The sequence below is a fragment of the Mustela erminea genome, chromosome 3, assembly GCF_009829155.1.
Source record: "Mustela erminea isolate mMusErm1 chromosome 3, mMusErm1.Pri, whole genome shotgun sequence".
NCBI lineage: Eukaryota > Metazoa > Chordata > Mammalia > Carnivora > Mustelidae > Mustela > Mustela erminea.
Genome location: NC_045616.1, coordinates 143,956,725 through 143,977,966, shown reverse-complemented (window position 1 = coordinate 143,977,966; position 21,242 = coordinate 143,956,725). Strand labels below are relative to the sequence as shown.

General features: G+C 33.4%; 1 pseudogene; it reads right to left on the bottom strand.

Moving 5' to 3' along the window:
• LOC116587264 overlaps positions 1 to 20,862 on the bottom strand; it is a 49,396-nt pseudogene extending 28,534 nt beyond the window's left edge.
• Between the last annotated feature and the right edge of the window lie 380 nt (positions 20,863 to 21,242).

Here is a 21,242-nt window from a genome sequence, read left to right as displayed (position 1 = left end):
TTGGACTGCTCCCAGATAATAGCTGAGCTCAGCAGGGGTCCTGCCGGACATCCGTTCCTGGGATAGGACTATCTCTGATGGTTGTTTTGGCTTAAAAACTCCCCAACAGCCTTGTGAAATTCTCCACATTGCATAGCAGTTTACAAACCTTCTACACAATCTACCTTCCTTTTTCTCCTTCTTTCTGGGTCAGACTTCAGTTGTGCTTAGATCACTGTTCCAATCTTACGAAGTTATCTCTCCAATTTCTCTTTAACATTCTGCACATTTATGTTGTCTTGATCCCACTTCTCAGGTGATTCAAACCAACACAGACATATACTACCATTGTTCCTATTTTTTTATACCACGATGGAAATTAAGGTAAATAATTTATCCAAGATTACTGATTTAGGAAGATACTTCTGGGACAACACTATATTCCCCAAAAGGAAGTCATCTTAGGTCTAGTCAATTTACTGCAACAGTAAGTTCGAAGAATACTTGTGAGTTAGACTTCAGGAAGTGTATGGAGTTTGAAATATTTTCCATCTGCATTATACCTAGTAGGAATTTTCTGTTCTGTAACATGTCATTGTTCTATAATTTTTAGAACTTTTGTAACAAACTTTACATTCTCTTTTCTTTCTTTCTTTTTTTTTTTATTTTCTTCATGTTATTTCATTGTTCCTAGGGGCAAGGACTTGCAGTGACCACATGTGGACAGGATATATTAAATAAATTGTGCATATATTCATTAAGATTTATTTAACAAAGGTGCATCTTTAGATATTTATTTGTTAAAGCATTCTTTTTTTTGCATTTCTATGCATAATTATTTAGTTAATTTAGTTAGTATATTTTTAACAAATGAGACCAATTTCTTTATATATTCATATGAATGTATACATATATTCAGCTTCTGGCTTGTCACTAATTGACATATTTAAAACTTCTACCATTTATTAAGAGATTTCTTTTCTACATGAAATAATGACATTTGTTTTCTTTTGTCACCTAATTCAAAGGAAAATGAGCTTATGTAGGTGTCCTCCCAGAGCACACTGAAAATTTCTCCATGGTTGTAATATACATGGACTTGCATTATGTAAGATAATTCACTTCAAAAGAAAGATGCAACTTCTATTATGAGTTTGTGTTTCCCAGAACATGTTTAGAGTTCCATAGACCTATGATGATGGCATTGATTCAAGCAGAATCATAGATGTGGTATTATGTTGAGATATTCTTTAGAATATATACACTTAGATGCCATTCCAACCCTCTACCAAAAATTATACATAATAAAATATTATAAACAGAAGCACTTTTATAGATTACTTCTTCTAGCAAGTATTCTAAATAATTTGAGAAATACTGTTCTACATAGAGCAAATTTTTGAATGAGAATACATACTCATTGAAACATATAGGGCTCCCTGCTTAGCAGGGAGCTTGCCTCTCTCTCTCCCTCAGCTGCTTCCCCTGCTTGTGCACTTGCTCTCTCTCTCTCAATCTCTCTCAAAGAAAGAAAGAAAGAAAGAAAGAAAAATATATAACTTCTGTCAATATTGTCAATAGTTAGAATATTAAACTATCATATAGGACTGTTAAATCAACAATATTGGTTTGATAGAAATAAAATAGTTTTCAGAATAAGGGCTTCAGGATCTGGAAACTATACTGATTATTTGGCATATGGGTGAGGATTGTAACAAGAATAAGAATTGATAGGATCTTTTAATTAAAGCATGAAAATAAATATTAGGTTCCCTTTTCTTCTATCTCTGACCTTCAGACACCTTTAGTTTAGAAATTCTGTAATTATCTTAAGTATTAATTCTGGAAAACATAAACAAATAGGAAGAAAAAATAAATTGTCAGGAGATAACCTGAGAGCTTTTCTTTTGAACCAGAACTGCCAACATTCTCACAAGGTTGGGAATCATTAAGCTGAATGAATGACAGACACTAAAGTATTTTTGAACATTTTCCCATTCTTTTACATCGAATACAGATTTTAGTAGATGGTAGTGTTCCCTCAAAAACATGTTCTGATACTCTTATAAATCTGATCATCATTTTATAGCTTTGATGAGTTTGGTTTTTTTTTCTTCATTCATGGATGGATGATCTGAGTCACTTGTGGCCCAACAGTATTTGCATTTCTACTCCTCAGTGCTTAAAAAATATAAACATATCTGAATCCATTAGCGAGCTTCGATTTATGGCTTATAAGATTGTATTATTCTGAATAAATGATGCTGGATAAAAATCTAATAAATTTACATAATGGAATCTATAAATGTAATGGATTAACTGCATTAATGTATTTGTTGCAGTAATTTACTTTTTCTTTTTAGATGGAAAAGAATGTTTTTAATTTTCCTTTAACAGATATTATTAATCTTGTTGACTTTGTGGCTAAACAAGTTGTCAGATCTATTTACCACTAAAGATAAAAATGTCTTGCATTTAAGCCTCTAGGGGGAAAATGCTACATGAATTTCTAAAAGATTGCTTTGAATATAAACAGATATATAGGAAATATTTAAAATGTATCAATGGGAAATAAAAACCATTACTATATTGCATTATTTCTAAGAACTAAAGCAAAAACCAATATAGTGTCAAAACAAAATGAAAACAAAAATTATACATTGTTACACAAGAATATTAACCTCATATTTTTAAATATGTAAACATAATTTTAAAGTGAAACTTTATTTTTCATAAATGAGGTTGAAAATAATCATTTTTGCCCTTATTGTTATCCAGTTGTGCAATAGTATGTCTATCTTACAATCACATTTCATTAAAAACTATATTAATTTAGTTTCTGTTTTCTGAATTCTCAGAAACACATTTTCTTTGCTAAATAGTTACAGTTATAGTTCAGAAAACTGAAAAAAATATATATACGTATGACATTGAGTTCTAAATGACTTATTAAACATGAATGACTATCTTTGTGTTGGTCAAGATTTTAAATTATGGAATAAATATTTTTTAAAATAGAAGTAACTCAAATTAAAATTAAGTTTAAATGCAGTAGTTTAGGAAAGCTAGTGGTGTGCTTCTATCATATACAAATAGTAAGATTGTTTAGATGGCATAGAAAGAATAAAGATTTTTACGATAAAATCCAATTGAGTTGAGAAAAACACAACCACATTCAGTTGAAAATGAGGATCAACAAAAATGTCATTTCTTTAATATTTTACCCCAAATATGAAGGTATTAGAAGTTAGGATTGGTATACCGATAATTAATTAGGGAAAGTAGAATACATTTATTTAAAGTTTTATTTATTTATTTGACATACAGAAATCACATGTAGACAGAGAGGCAGGCAGAGAGAGAGGGGGAGGCTGGCTCCCCGCCAAGCAGAAAGCCCGATGTGGGGCTTGATCCCAGGACCCCGGGATCATGACCCAAGCTGAAGGCAGAGGCTTTAACCCACTGAGCCACCCAGGCACTCCTAGAATACCTTTAATAAAACCAAAATATTTTCTGTCTTTAGTACATATATAACTCTCTCAGGCAGAAGTTATGACAAAATGATTTTGTGACTAAAGAATACAATAACACCCAATGTAACTTCAATCACCAATACAGAGGAGGAAATTTTATTTCTGAGCAAATATACATACACACACATACATATATACATATACATACATACAAACAATCTGTATTTGTTTTCTATTTCTGCAAAATAAATTACCACAAATGTAGTGGCTTAAAATAACACCCATTTATTATATCACAATTAGATAAGTCAGAAGTCTAGGTGACTCTGTGCAGCTTAGAATCTTATAAGGGAAAATTGCAGTTCTGGTCAACATTGGCTCTTACCTGGATATTTTTGGACACAGTCCCCCTCTAGTCTTATTCATTTTATGGAGAATCCGATTTTTGTTGTTTTAAGATGGAGGTCTCAAATTCCTTTCTGGTTGTCACTTGTGTTCTTATTTCCTTTTTCACTGTCAGTTGTCAGTTCCTAGAAGCTGTCCACACTCCCAGTTACATGGCTCCCTCATAATTTATATATATATGTATCTGAAATTCTCTTCTCCTTCATCTTTCTTGCTTCCATTTCTGTTTCTACTGTTAAAGGCTCATGTGATTATGAAGGTCCCACTAGGACAGTTTACCTATTTTAAGGTCATCCATTAGTAATAATCATTTCACCAGCAAATCTTTACAATGTAAGCAAACATATCCACTCTCTCAGAGATTATCGTATGAGGCCTACTGGGGGCTATCCCAATCAAATCTCTATTAAAATGCCAATGACATTTTTCTGGAAGTAGAAATAACAATCCTAAAATTTATATGAATCACAGAGGATACCAAATAGCCAATAAAATGTCAATAATGAATAACAAAGCTGGAGTTATACTTCCTGATTTCAAAACATTAAACAAAGCCACAGTAATCAAAACAATATAGTAGTGGCATACAAACAAACAAATCACCAGAATAGAAAGTCCAGAAATAAATCCATATATATATAGATAGATAGATATAAATATATAGTTATATAGATATAGATGTATAGATATCTCACAAGGATGCCAGTATTATACCATGGGGAAAGAACAGTTTCTTAAATAAATGGCTTTAGGAAAACTGGATATCCTCAAGAAAAGAATGAAATCAGACCATTATATTATACCATACCTAATATTAACTCAAAATAGAGTAAACATTTAAATGTAAGACTTGAAATTCTGAAACTCCTAGAGAAAAACATATAGTTCATAGCATTGATCTTAGCAATGATTTCATGGATAGGACACCAAAAGCACAGCCGAGAAATACAAAAACAGACAAGTGGAGCTACATCAAACTAAAACATTACTCCACAGCAAAGGAAAGGATCAACAAAGTGAAAGCTAATGTATGAAATGTGAAACGAATATTGCCAACCACATATCTGATAAGAGTTAATTTCCAAAATAAATAAAGAACTCTTGCAATTCAATATTAAAACAAAACCCTGTGGGGAGTGCTGTGAAGTGTATAAACCTGATGATTCACAGACCTGTACCCCTGTACATGTTTATTAACATTACATGTTAATAAAAAAATAAAAAATTATAAAAACAAAACAAATAACCCAATTAAAAAATAGATAATGGACTTGAATAGAAATTTCTTCAAAGAAGACTTACAATTAGCCAAGAGATATATGTTCAACATCACTAGTCATCAAGGAAATGCAAATTGAAGGACACTGGACACCTATTAAGATGACCATTATCAAAAAGAAAGAAAAAGAGTGAGCACATCCTTTCCAGCACTTAAAATAACAAGGGCTGGAGAGGATGTGGAGCAAATCAAACTGCTGTGCATTGTTAGTAGGAAGGTAAAATGATATAGTTGCTATGGAAAACTGGATGGAGATTCCTCATAAATTAAAAATATAACTATCATATGTTCTGCAATCCCACTGCTGGGCATTTATCCAAAAGAACCGAAAACAGGTTCTCAAAGAGATATGCATATTCCCATGTTCTTTGCAGCATTATTCAGAAAAATCAAAGGCAGAAAGAATTGTCATTCCCATTAACAGATAATTAAAGAAAAAGTACATATATATATATATATATACACATACATATGCATACATACTATGGAATACTATTCAGCCTTTTTTTTTTTTTAAGTTTTGATTTTTTTTTTTTTTTAATTTATTTGACAGATAGAGATCACAAGTAGGCAGAGAGAAAGCAGAGAGAGAGGAGGAAGCTTCCCGTGGAGCAGAGAGCTCCATCCCAGGGTCCTGAGATCATGACCTGAGCCAAAGGCAGAGGATTTAACCCACTGAACCACCCAAGCACCCCTCTAGTCAGCCTTTAAGAAAGAAGTCTTATCCCACACTACAACGTGGATGAAACTTGAACATTATGCTAAGTGAAATAAGTCAGGCAGAGAAGGATAAATGTAAGATTCCAATTATATGAGACATCTAAAGTATTCAAACTCGTAAATTAGAAAGTAGAATGATGTTTTCCAGGGATTGGGGGAAATGGAAAATGGGGAGTTCTTTTGAATGGGTATAGAGTTTTATTCATGTAGGATAGACATATTTTAGAGGTCTGCTATATACATCTATGTGTATACAGGTAACAATAGCATACTGTACACTTAAAATTTTGTTAAGAACATAAATTTCATTTTACATGCTTTTCACCACACCACAATAAAAAGAATCAGTCAATCGAAAAGGATGAAATCTGGGGCACCTGTGTGGCACAGTGGGTAAAGCCTCTGCCTTTGGCTCAGGTCATGATCTCAGGGTCCTGGGATCAAGCCCCGCGTCAGGATCTCTGCTCAGTGGGGAGCCTGCTTCCCCCCTCTCTTTGCCTACTTGTGATCTCTGTCTGTCAAATAAGTAAATAGATAATCTTAAACAACAACAACAAAAAGGATGAAATCCATATCCAGTATTTTAGTTCACTTCAAATCCTTTGTTATTTTTTTTTGAAAAATAACCAGATATAGTCACAGATAATTAATTACAAGTAAAAACTAACTTCAGAAAAGATAGATCTGATGGATGCTGCCTTCGCCAAATGACTCAATACTATATAAATACAACAGGACAGTTAATATCCAGTATTTCCTCAAAATATATAAGAAGGACAGGATTTTGTATCACTTATCCGGTATCATTTCAAAAATGGAAAATCTATACCTGGTTATGAGAAAACAATCAGGTCATCTAAAATAATAAGCATTCTACCAAGCAAATTGTTTTGTACTTTTCACAAATGTTTATTTCATGAGAGAAAAGTAAGAGCATTAAGAAATTTCCAGCTTAAAGATCAAATAGCCCTAACAACTAAATACAAAATGAATAGTCATAGATCATGTTCTAGATTGGGAGATAGGCTCTACAGAATATTATTGGGATAAGAGCAAAATTTGAGTATGGATCGTAATTTAGAAAATACCACTGTATCTGTGTTAGGCGACTATTAAATTTTCTGTGCTTTTGAAAAACAATGACTTTGGATCTAGGAAAGATCTTATGTTAAATTCATGGAAATATTTTCAAGTGGAAAAATAATATTTTTCTGTATATTTAGAGAGAAATGAATGGAAGAGATAGATGATAGCTATCTTGTTGGAGGCCACAATAAGGCTTGAGACGAGGACCAAACCAGGCCCTGACTTTGTCTCCCTTTAAGTCCAAATACCTTAATAAAGGGTTATGGACAGGAAAGGTTGATTAGCACTGAGAAAGGGTCTGTGCTATGTGTCGTGCGCTCGCCTACATGACTTCCCACACATAATCCCTACAGAAGGGAACAATGTGGTCAGGTCATAAATTCTTAGTTGGTCCTTGTTGTTCCTGTACCTCCCATAATCCACTCCCTGGTTGATTGTAACTTCTTGTATCAATAGTAGCTAATGGCATTATCCCTGACTACCTACCTGGAATCACAAAATTTGTTTGTAGTTAATGTAAAACTTGTTGGGTGCCTGGGTGGCTCAGTGGGTTAAGCCGCTGCCTTCGGCTCAGGTCATGATCTCAGGGTCCTGGGATCGAGTCCCACATCGGGCTCTCTGCTCGGCAGGGAGTCTGCTTCCTCCTCTCTCTCTCTCTCTGCCTGCCTCTCTGCCTACTTGTGATCTCTCTCTGTCAAATAAATAAATAAAATCTTTAAAAAAAAATGTAAAACTTGTTATAGGAACTTGCGGTTACTCCTTCTATTGTGATCTGCCTTATAAATGCTTGTAAGATTTGGAATAAAATCGGCACTGTTGGACATCCTCCTCAGTGTTCCTCCTGCCCCCATCTCTTTGTCTCTTAATTTCTTTTCACCATCCTCTTACCCTCACGTTCCTGGTTGATTTGTCGCCCCGGCCGCGACACTATCTAGATAGGTAGAGCATATATAACAAAATATTAACCATTGGAGGATCTAGATGAAAGATACACAGATTTACTTGCACTATTTTCCCACATATTTGTATAAAAATAGATAAAACAAATAAACAAAAACTACTCAGACATTGTAAACCACAAATATCTCTGTGTTATATACATTGTGATTCAAAACAACATTCCTCATCACAGAAGTACTGCTGATGTAGAAGATTATTGGAAGCTTCACCATGATACTACTTAACAGGGCAGAGGGAGAAATGAACAATGTCTTAACCTTGTGATGGAGATAATAAGCGGTATTGTCGCATGGACAAAACTTAGTAGTACTGCATATGAACATAATTATAGTGCAGAGCAACAAGAATTTTATTCTTGAAAGAAAACATTCAAATTTACTAATATTACCAAGTAGCCCTTCTGATCTTCATTTTGACAAACTTTCACTATGAGCATGTTATGACAGCTTGTAGGAGCATAGGCTATTGAGTCAAACACTGCAAGTACTGAAAAATGCCCTGGGGCTAATTGTGTCATCTTTTTATTTTTTTTTGAATTTTAACTTTTTAAAAAATGTTTATTGTGTTATGTTAGTCACCATACCATACATCGTTAGTATTTGATGTAGTGTTCCAAGATTCATTGTTTACATATAACACCTAGTGCTCCATGCAATACATGCCCTCCTTAATACCCACCACCAGGCTTATCCATTTATTGAAATATAAATATACATAGAAGAAAGTATAAGTAAAGGTGTAAAATAGGTTATATATCTCAAATAATTAGAGATTAAAGACACACACACACACACACACACACACACACACACTAAAACTCTAAAATAAAAGTTTTAAAATTAAGTTTGAACTGCATTGTGTTTGGCTTGAAGCAAAGCCCATGGAGCAATCACTTTTTTGGGAAGTGCAAAATCTATGCAGGGGAAGTGAAGAAAAAAGAAAGTCAGTCTTAAATGGATTGGAGGCCATAACGAGTGATGCATTCCAGGTGACCGCTGCCTCACAAAGAGACATAACATGTCTCCTTAGCCAAGCGGGACATCATTGGACAGAGGTAGAGAAACAAGTCTTGCACTCTTCCATTAGACAACATGATGGAGAAGACATGTTTTTGCAGTTCCCTTTTGTCTCCCACCCCCACTGGTTGACAGTTGTTCATTAGGCAATTGTTGCTCCTAGAATTTGGGGTTATATTACTTTTCCCTCCATAGCTGCCAAGAAGCCAGATCCCAGTCCTTGTATTGCTGTGGTTCATCAGATTCTACAAGCAATTGGTATAGTTGGAGAGTTGGAATGTCTTAGAGGAAGCAGATGGACCTGAGATTAATAGGTCACCTTGCGCAAAAAAATCAACATAATTGAAGGCAACAAAATCTAAATCAGTGCATAAGATGGATCTAATACATAACAGAAAAATAAAAAAGTGCAGCTAAAACACGATAGGGAAAAGATACATAATAAGGAAAGGTACAGTTCCTGGTCATAAAACAGTTGAAAAATCTTTCAAACTAGATTAAGAAAAAGAAATCTTCTATATAAACTTTCTCTCAAATAGGATAACAGAGAAATAAAAGGGTCATGATTGGGAAGGGTTGATGAATGAGGACTTATGGGGCTTATTAGTGGAAATCATGTATAAAATATACAGAGATTGGTGGTTCAGAGGTTGCTGTAGCAGCTCCATGGTGATTCTTGTTGTGGAAACATCTTCACGTTTCTTGTGCTTCGGTTTTTTTGAAAGTCTTGGATTTGTGAGTTTATAGTTCTGATCAAATTTAGACATTTTTTGGTTATTATGTTTCTAAATATTTATTTTGTTTCTCTGTCTTCTTTTGATATTCCAATTACACATGTACTCCAATTATACAGGGTATTTGAACATATCCCATTGCTAACTGATTCTCTGTTCATTATCTCTTACTTTCTGTGATTAATTTTGAATTAGTTTCTATCACTATATCTTCATGATAATCTTTTATTTATTTATTTATTTATTTTGTAATCTCTAATTTGCTGTTAATCTCAACCAATATATTTCCTCTCTATTTTTGTAGTTTTCATCTCTACTGCTTTGATTTGTTTTATATATTCCATACCTATACTAAACATGTTCAATATTTTGTCTGGCTTTTTGAACATATGAAACAGGTTATAACAATTTTAACAGCATTTTCAGTCATGGCCTGTTTTAATTTATTTGCTTTTTTTTTTTTTCTTATATGGCATATATTTTTCTCCTCTTTATGCATGTCTGGTAAGTTTTGATCAGATGGCAGTTATTATGAGTTTTGTACCTTTTTAGTTCTATGGTATTTTTTTTCTTTTATTCCATTAAGTGCTATTGAACTTCATTTTAAAGTGACCTTATGTTGCCTGGAAACTGATTCTTTTGAATTTTGCTTTTAAAGTTTGTTAGGTGGGACCAGAACAGGCTGTAGTCTAGGTCTAGTTATTCCCCTCTGAGATCCTTCTGAATGCTCTACTCAGGGGCAGTAATCACGAGCTTTCCTAAAATTCCCTAATTTTTATGGATGTTCATTCCCTCAAATCAGGGTAGTTGCCCCACATGCCTGTATTGATCTATACACTGCCAACTACTTAAGGGAGACCTGCTGTAGATCTTTAGATTTCTCTCTGCTCATTTCTCTCTTCTCTGGCACTCTGCTTTGCAAACTCAAGTATGCTTCTCTCCCTGCAATCTGTTACATAGCCTCACTTCGGGAATCTGTCAGGCTTTGACTCAGTTCTTCTTCCTGCTTTATGATTTTCTTTTTGCTCTCCTGTCTTATGATCTTGATGTACTCACAGGGAAATAGCCTGGGGCAGTTGCAGGGCTCACATTATTTGTTTCCATTCTAGATCAGTGTCCTCCATTGTCTCACTGCCAATGTCTTGAAAATGTTATTTTAATAGATTTTCACCCTATGTTTTTGAATTAAACTAGATAATCATGGAAGACTGCTAAGATGGATTGTATATTTTAACCTCTAATGGAAATACCTTTACTGACAAGCATTTGATTGCTATTTCTTTATCATTGATTGATAAAGAAAACCCTAAAAGATGAATTGCTTTTCAATAGAAAAAATGTGTCAATGTAAATGTGTAGATCTTTTTTTTTGTCAATGTAAATCTTATACCTTTACTATTATCTTTATGAGGACCCATATTAAAATCTCACAAAATCTCATTTAAAAATCACAATATAATGAAGAATAGGACTCATTTCTATAAATCAACTGGTATTGATATAGTCATTTATGTAACTTTTTTTTTTTTTTTTTTGCACTACCTAAAAGTCTAGGTCCAAATGTGTAATTTGGGAAATGATCTCTCTTCATCTTATTTTTCTGGTGACTACTTTTCTAATGACTATATTTACTAGTTGTGCAAATATCAGTGGTTTTGATCAAATTAAATAAGTAGATTAAAACAAAGGGGTAGACAGATTGGTAGTTTTTTTTTTTTTTCCTGAATTTCCTAAACTGCATGTTTTTCCTGCCTAGTTCAATAATCTCCACTTGATACTTTTAGACATATTTCATTCTATATAATTAATTTCTTACAGGCCTACAAGTGGAATCAGCCAGAACAAACTTACCTAACAGATTTTAAGATTTGCCTCCTTTTCCCCAGCCATATCCTGTTGTTCCTCATCCCTCTGTATGACAGTGGGAGTGCACTGAAGGATTGCACCAAATGATGCACTGATGAGAGAAGAATTAAAGTCATTCAATTATTGAATATTTGTGGAGGATCAAATATGTGCCAGCAAATGTGCTGTCTTACAGAGATGTAACCCTGAACTTGACAAGTATCAGTCTGCCTTCACAAAAATCCATTATCAAAATGTATTGCTTTAGCTTTCTCCTGAAATTTCAAGCCATAGACAATGCAGTGGATAGTTATGACACAGAAAAAAGTAGGACATATGCTTTAATTTAATGGTTTATTTCTTAAGTTTTTAAAAAGATGAAAAATTGGGGCAACTGAGTGGCTCAGTGGGTTAAGCCTCTGCCTTTGGCTTAGGTCATGATCTTAGGGTCCTGGGATCGAGCCCCGCATCGGGCTCCCTGCTCAGTGGGGAGCCTGCTTCCCTCCTCTCTCTGCCTACTGGTGATCTCTTTCTGTCAAATAAATAAAATCTTTAAAAAAAATAAAAATATGAAAAATTATGTAATTGCAAAATTTACCTATAAGAATGTACATTGATGTGATGATTATATAAACTTATTTTGCCAGTATAAACCTAAAGAAGCCTCCTATTCAAAGGGAGAAGCTATTGGAAAGGAAATCAGATATAATTGTCAAAAAGTTAAACCTAAATAGTAATGTCACAACTCAACAGGTTGACTAATTGTCATATTAAAATATAGAGAGATATAGGCTAAATCAACTGAAAATCAGGAAGATAGGTTTGGAGTGAAGAGAGGAAGCAGCAGAAAGTTGGACATGATATTATTAAGGCCTAGTTTGCCCAGGGGTTGCCTAGATTAGAGAAAAGTTTTATAATTTTAGAATAATTTTTTTTAATTTTTTTAATTTTTTATTTTTTATAAACATATGTTTTTATCCCCAGGGGTACAGGTCTGTGAATCACCAGGTTTACACACTTCACAGCACTCACCAAAGCACATACCCTCCCCAGTGTCCATAATCCCACCCCCTTCTCCCAAACCCCCTGCCCCCAGCAACCCTCAGTTTGTTTTGTGAGATTAAGAGTCACTTATGGTTTGTCTCCCTCCCAATCCCATCTTGTTTCATTTATTCTTCTCCTACCCACTTAAGCCCTCAGTTGCATCACCACTTCCTCATATCAGGGAGATCATAGAATAATTTAAAAATTTAGAATGAAAATAGTTTTACAAGTAAGTAAAAATATTGTATATTATTTAGTTTAAAATATTCCATTTACTCTTTCTGGTTGTGAGACTTAGTAATGAATAAGAATAAATCACTTCTACCCTCCAAGATCATGCATTATAGTAGGGAAGACAGCTACTGATAACCCTTTATTTTTTTTTAATTTTTTTTAATTTTTATTTTTTATAAACATATATTTTTATCCCCAGGGGTACAGGTCTGTGAATCACCAGGTTTACACACTTCACAGCACTCACCAAAGCACATACCCTCCCCAATGTCCATAATCCCACCCCCTTCTCCATAACGCTTTATTTTGAATTAATGTGTTGGGTGGACAAAAACAATTTTCTCATTTTCTTTTGAAATATGAATTTTTTTCTTCAAATTTTTAATAACTTGAAAATAAGGAACTTTTAAAAAGTTGATTATTTGCCACTAATGTTGATTTCTGTGAAAAAAATATTTTATTTATATATTGACTTGATAATATGTTGGTTTACATGAAGACTTTTTTTCTGGTTTATGTTTTACTTCTAAATGCTTATCACAAGATAGTAGATTAATTAAACTTTTATTTCTCAGTTCATCTTTATTTATATCATTTATCTTACCATCGTAACTCAGGGTTGAATATCACTGTCTTTGTTTTCCACTGAGTTCCCATTCTGTATTACTACAGAATACCCTAAACAAGGCAGAGAAGCACAAAATTGGGGTACACACACACACACACACACACACACACACACACTAAGAATTATCCTCGAAGAGTCATCTCATTTGCATGTCTAATTTGTTATGTCTAAACATATAACCATACTCCAATTTTGTACTTTCCTATGATATTTTCTTTGAATGTATGTGTGCACTTATCATTGAGAAGGAAACTCATTTAAACAAAACAAACAAAAAGGCATATTACATTGAATTTTAAGTACACATTTTGGACCACCAAAGATCCCTGCATGAGAAAGTAATTGCTCTTCGTGTTTAAACAATTCCATGCTGTGTTTTACAGCACTCAAAATACATTTCAGAAGCTTGACTTCAGGAGACTGAGAGGAAGCATGGTGTCAACTAGCAGGTGTAAAGTGATAAAGTGTTGGACAGAGGCGCCCCAGATGCAGAAGGCTGGGATCTGATTGGAATGGTGTTTTCCTGTTTCAATTTAGAAAACAAGAAAAATGGAGACGTTAGGAATTAATATCTTTGCTAAGATCAGTAACTTCAACTCCTAAATTCTCCTATTTTATTATTTTATCTAAATATCTAAAATATCCAAAGAAAGAAGGATCCAGGGCACTTGGGTGGCTCAGTCAGTTAAGCATTTACCTTTGCCTCAGGTCATGATCCCAAGCTCCTGGGATGCAGCCCCAGGTAGGGAATCTCTGCTCAGCAGTGAGTCTGCTTCTCCCTCTGCCTGCCGCGCCCCATGCTTGCGTTCTCTCTCACTGTGTATCAAATAAATAAATAAAATATTTTAAAAAGGAGGGAGGGGGAAAGAAAAGATCCAGTAACAAAAATCATGGAATTAAATGTAGAATATTGTGTTAAAATAATAAAAACAGATTATCTCTTCAAAGTACCGATTTTAGTTTCTTTGAGTATATACACAAAAGAGAGAATACTGGATCATATGGTAGTTCAATTTTAAATTTTTTGAGTAACCTTCGTACTGCTTTCTATAAGGGCTATACCAATTTATGTTCTCACCAACAGTATATACAAAATTTTCATTGTCTCCACATCCTCACCAACACCCTCTATATTTTATTGACTTATTTTTAAGTTTTTTGATTGTAGCCATTTTAACAGGTGTAAGGTGATGTATCACTGTGGTTTGGATTTGTTTCCCTGATGATTAGTGGTGTTGATTGTGTACCTACCTGTTGCCCATTTGTATGTAACTGTGTGAGAGGATATGTTCATTAGTTTGACTGTACTAATCATTTCATTATGTATATGTACAATAAGTCATGCAGTACACCTTAAATACATATATTTTGAAGTTAAATAATAGTTTAAAATATAAAATAAAATAAAAAATAAAGACAATAATGATATAAATGTTGATATATTGTCTCACTGTCACTACAATTTATCAAGGAGTTTACTTATGCCATGTAATCCACTAAGGATTTTATGTACATCATTATTTCATTTATTTTTCAAAATGACTTCATGAGGTTGACATTAGTTCTATATCAGATGTGGAAGAATAGAAGTTAAGGGCATTTAAGAAACCTAATTTAAAGAAAAAGAAAAGAAAAGAAACTTGATATAGACTCACAAAAATTTAAGACACCAAAAGTAACTTTTGCCAGTGGAGATTAGATAGGTTAAAATAACTAAACCCCTTTTCTATTGTTTTTACATAAAATATTCCATGATCTATGTTTCTGAGTCAAAGATCCTTTGGTAATATATATATATAAATATATCAAGCTTATTTTTTTGCAGGGAAAAAAAAGCTGGGAATATTCCCTGAACTATGTTTTTATTAGAAATTATATCATGTACCAAAGTTTTTGAAGGAATAACATAGCAGATGGGTTGAGTCATAAATGTGTTTGTTTCGTAATGTAAACAGGGAATCTATTCAGCACAGGCTGTGACAGATACCCTTTCACTCAGAATACTAAGCAGGATAGATACTCTACACTTTTATGAATATTTGGGGATTTGCTTTTCAGTCAGCAAGAACATCAGTGTGAAGTATTACTTGGCCTTACATTTAGTAAATAATTCACAGACAGGAGAGTCTTTACTTGGATATTGTCTGGTCTCTGCCTCCTACACTCCTACAGACCCTAAACCTTTTGCTTAATGTCACAGAGATAACAATTTATTTTGAGAAAGAGTTTAAATCAATATATCTCTAAAAAAGGATTTGAATCAATGTCTCTACCTAAGTGATAAAGAAAAATAATGTTTCCTAATATGGAATTAATTAGCTAGTAAGTATCTGGTAACATGAGAAAAAGTTGCAAAGTAGGAAAGCAATTTTGTTTCTTGTTTTATTTAAAATTGATCTTTGTTATAATAATCTTATAAGTCACTTTTTATATAATAGTAGAATTCTTACAAGGTCTTTAAGACAAACATTTACAGAATTTGAAGTGTGATTTTATCTGGTTTCCTGGATATTTCCATCAGGAAAAAAATATTGATATGTCCATCTATGATTTATAAAATGCACTACACCTCTCTGGAAGTAGGGATTGAAATGACAAAAACCAATATCCAGAGGGGTGACAGTAATAACCAGAATCTGGATTAGAAATCCCCAATGCCGTTTATTTACCAGAGGTATCAGCATGGTGTAATCTTGGTTTGAGAGAAGTAATAGCAGCAGGGATGTCCCTGAAATGGGTAAGAAGAGAGGGAGGAAGGAAATTTAATGTCTGCAAACCACAGAATGGAAGGTGGTCAGAGAAAAGGCTATAGCAACAGCAACTCATTTGGTAGTAGACTGCTCAGCAATGCAAAATCAAGGAACGAAGAGCTGGAAAAGTATCTAAAATACATAAGTTGATATCTTTATTATATCTTTAAATGTTTACAATTTAGGATATTAATTCTTATTGACAAAGAAAGTCACTTATTCTTGATTTGTATCTCCTAAACCATCATTTCCCAAAATTTAGTGTGACTAAAAATGACATAGATTCTGAAGGAGTAGAACTTGAATAGGGTGCAATAATTTGCATTTCTAGCCAACTCATAGTTGGAGTTTATGTTATTTATAGATGCAGTAGGCAGAATGATCCCCTAAAGATGTAGACATCTAATTCTTGGAATCTGTGAATATGTTCTGTCACTTGGCAAGGAAGAATCAAGGTTATAAGTGGAATTAAAGTTGCTAATCATCTCACTTTAAATGAAGGATATTATCTAGATTTAGCCATGTGGACACATTGTAATCACAAAGATTCTAAAGTGGGGAAGAGGGAGGTAGAAGAGTCAGAAAAATAAAAAAAAAAAGATGACATCATGAGAAAGACTAGACTGGCCCTCGCTAACTTTGAAGATTAGAGAGCTAAGGATCCAAAGAATATGGGCAGCCTCTAGAGTTAGGAGAGGCAAGGAAATGTATTCTTCTTTAGAGCCTCCAGAAAGGAATGCATCCCTGCCAGTCCCTTGATTTTAACAACAGCAACAACAACAACAAAAAAACAACAAAAAACTTTAGAATCCATAGTAGGTTCTTATAACTTTCTAGTAGTGCCAATATCTTAGGCAGCATATTATAATATTTTAAATACGTTATTAGAAAATAATTCCTTTAGATTCATGTCACTAAATTTGGCTTGCATATAAATGTCATTGAGAAAAAATGGAAGTAATTTGCAGTAAAGATTATGCATGTATCCTTCTTAGGTCTGTCATCCTGATTCTGGAAAGCTGAACAATATCTAGAATCAATAAATCATAGGAAGGTGGATCTGGTTTGGAATGGAGGTCCAAGAAAAAAGAGAAGATTATTTAATGAGCATCTGTAACCTATTGATTAGATGCTATTTATCTATTCATAGTTCATTAACTGAGGAACAAACATGTGTTTCAGGCACTATTTTATGAGATTGAGGAAGGAGAGTCAAAAATAGAAAAAATTTCTCTACTAAGACATCTTATATTCAAATAAAGGATACAAATATTAAAACATAGTGCTTGAAATATAGAAATGAAAAAAAATAATTCAGGGAAGATAGTATAGGAAGTAAGAATGTTTATTTTTAAAATAGTGTTAGGAAAAACCACTCCAACAGAAATCATATTAGAATAAATACACAAATTAAGTTAGAGAATAAACCATGTAGATAACTAGCGAAATCAAGTTTCATTAAAGGGGATACTAATATCCTGAGTTGGGTTCATTCCTGCAGTTTTCTAGTAAAACAAAACAAAACAAAACAAAACACAGAAGATTGATAAGGAAGAAGACAGAGCAAGTGAGAGTCTGAGAAGTAGAAAGACACCTGAGAGTTAATGAAAGGTCAGTTGATGTAAGGTCTTGTCAATCATTATAAAGACTTTGGTGGAAAGTCTTTGACATAGAAATTCAATTAAGGATTTTGAATGGAGAAATAGCAGTTTATATATGGGGCTTTTCTCTGGATGTTTCATTGAGAATAAATTAAAGGGGAAGAAGAATTGAAGCAGGGAGAAAGTTTAAGATGCCATTGAATAATCTAATCGGAATATGATGGCTTGGACAAGATTTTAATATTGAGAGTAATAATATATGGTTGGATTCTGGATACATTTTTGAGGATAAAACCGAGAAGGGGTGCTATAGGTTAAATACAGGTTATTAGAGAGAAAGAGAAAGGTCAAGGATGCCAAATTATTTTGGCTGAGCCATTGGAGGAGTAGGAGATGGAGATGATGGCAGGAGAGACAGGGGAAGATTTGGAGCTCCATTTTGTATTTGTCATGTTTCAGATGCTAGTTTGACATGGTATCAGAGACCTTGAATAGGCAGTTGGATATATGAGACTGGAATTCAGAGAAAGTTGCATTCTGGAAATGTAAATTTGAATCAGTGTATTGATGTTATTGTAGGAGTGAGCTCTTCAACCCCCCTAAAGATAGAATTAGCAAAATAAACTAAGAAGAGAACTAAGTAATACTGAAGAATGCCGTGTCCTGGAATACAAGCAGGTAAAAACATTTCAGGTAAAATGAAAACTGAGAAATAGATTGTGGATTTCACCATTTAAACATTATTTGTTAATTTGCCAAGAGCAATTTCAGTGTACAGGGGATGAAATTCTCTCTAGATGGAATTTAAGACAAATACAAGAATTTTGAAACTGCAAAGACAATATTTTTATGGGATATTTTCTCTCAAAAGAAGAGGAAAAATAGATTCATAGTTGGAGTTAAAGTTAGGTCAATTTTTTTCTTAGAGATGAATAAAGATACATCATACTTGTAAGATAAGAGAATAAAAGAGAGGGAAAACTGCATATGCGTGAGAAAGGAGATAGAGTTTCTGTATCAGTATTTTTGAGTAAGTAGTAAAGGATGGGTTCTAATTCACAGGCGAAAGGGTTGAGCATATTTGAAGTAGGGAGCAGAGCTTCCATAGCATCTAGTATGAAAGAAGACTACATGCCTAGATAGCTGCATGAAGAAGGGTAGCTCAATGGTTAGGAATTTGTAGACTTCTAAAATTATTTTTATAGTGTCATCAGCTGAGAATGAGGGAAGTAGAGCAGGTATTAAATACATTGTTTGGAAATTTATATATTTAATCTTACTCTGTAGACATACTGGTTGTAGAACAACTAACAATCCAGTATTTGCATTCCTTCTGATATCTCTCTGCCGAGTGATTGTCCAATTTAAGAGATGGTTTAAGCAGAAAGTTGTTGTAGTTGAAAGATGATAGATTTACAAATGAAGTGGACTGACTTTTATTAATATCCAATATTTTCTACTTACTTACTCTGTGATTTTTGAGCTTTATTTTTAATTTGTAAAGTGAAGAGAAATACAGTCAAATAGATTCATTCATATATTTTTTGTAAAGGTTGAAACTGTCCGAAAAACCAAACTAAACTTGAAAATTGGCAAAAGATATTACTGAATGCTCTTTCAATAAAGTATAAGACTGACACCTTTGATTTATTTTCTATTTATTAAACCATTTTTCACTTTTGTCTTGAAGAAAAGATAACCCTAAAAGTTACATTTGTTGCTATTTAAGATATTAATCAATTTTGTATCCTTAAGATATTAATTAACTTTGCAATCAATTTTGAGTCTATAATTCTTAGCTTAACATTTATTTATAAGTTATGTATAAGGACTAAACTCCTCAGGTGATCATTGAACTGGTTTTAACTTACTTCTTAGTTCCATCATTAAGTAATCAGGTGAAAGATTTTTACATTTATTTATTTTAAATTTGCTTGACCACTATATGTTTAAATTTTTTAAATGTATACTTTAACAAATATAATATAATTGTCTGACATGTTATTCAACTGCCTACCTAGTCTACTCCATATTTATCCCTGTCATAGTCTTTAGCTTCTTCCACTGAAGAAAAATAAACATACAGTTGAGTATTTCTTCTTCATATCATATCTTCTTACTATCTTAATACTTGGATAATTTTAGTTTATACTTGAAAAAATTTTGGCAGTTTCTCCTGGTAATACATTACCAGTTTCTCCTTGTAATATATTACAAATATTCAAAGTGTACTTACAATGGGAACAGTGGTTTGCTGGGAAGTGTACTGGATTTAGTAAATGATAGAAGTTGTCAGAAGCATGAGTAGGTTATTTTGATGGCTTGAATATCAATATATTTATCTATAAGATGATAAAAAATAACCCCCCTATTTTTCTCTAAATAAATAACACAACAGTTTCTGCCTACATTAAAACATGTTTGAATTCTACTTTGAAAGTTCTAAAATTGTGCATGTAACCATGCTTATCATAAGTACTACTATTTATTTATGCTACTAAAATTTGGTACTCAGTAATTAAATCAAATTAATCTAACTTAAATTATTTAATTCATTAATTATTAATAAATCATTAATTTATTTTATTAAATCAAATTAACTTAATTTAATTTTTATTTAATTAAATTAATTAAACATCCTAGTGAAAACTCCTAAACCCTGTTTCAAGCTTGAACAAAACCAAAACTCAACAGCTTTATAGGTAAACAGCACAACTGACATATCACTTTATACCTCAATCTCTCCTTTTTCTTTTTTTTTAATTTAATTTAATTTATGTGTGTTCCAAATTTCATTGTTTATGCAGCACACCCAGTGCTCCATGCAATACATGCCCTCCTTAATACCCACCACGAGGCTCACCCAACTCTCCACACCCCTCCACTCCAAAACTCAGTTTGTTTCTGAGTTCATAGTCTCTCGAGGTTTGTCTCCCCCAACAATTTCCCCCAACTCACTTCTCCTCTTCATCTCCCAATGTCCTCCGTGTTATTCCTTATGCTCTACAAGTAAGTTAAACCATAATAGACTCGCTCTGCTTGACTTACTTCACTCAGCACAATCCCTCCTCTTTCTACACAATTGCTCTCAATTACTGCTTTCTCCATCGTCCACTTCAGAATCCTGAGTTAGTCTTCATCCCTACCTGTTCTTATGCATAAACATCTAGTGGTGCAGGGCCTAAAAATAAGATTTAATATTATGTGCTGCCTTGAAAATCTAGTAAAGTTCAAAGGGGCTAAACGGCCTAAGCCCTCTCTTCTCTTATGGATAAGATTCCCTAACCAAACAACCCTCCTGATCACACAGGCTGGGCACAATGGCTACTTATTCCTTAGCATCAAATTTAATTTTCTGCCAACTCTCAGAATTACTCAAATAACTCAGTCACATCCTTCCCCTGGTTACTACAAAGTTTGCTTCCTGCAGGCCCTTCTTGTTCAGTGTGCTCTAGAGTGAAACCCTGATGAGGCCCTATGTGACACAG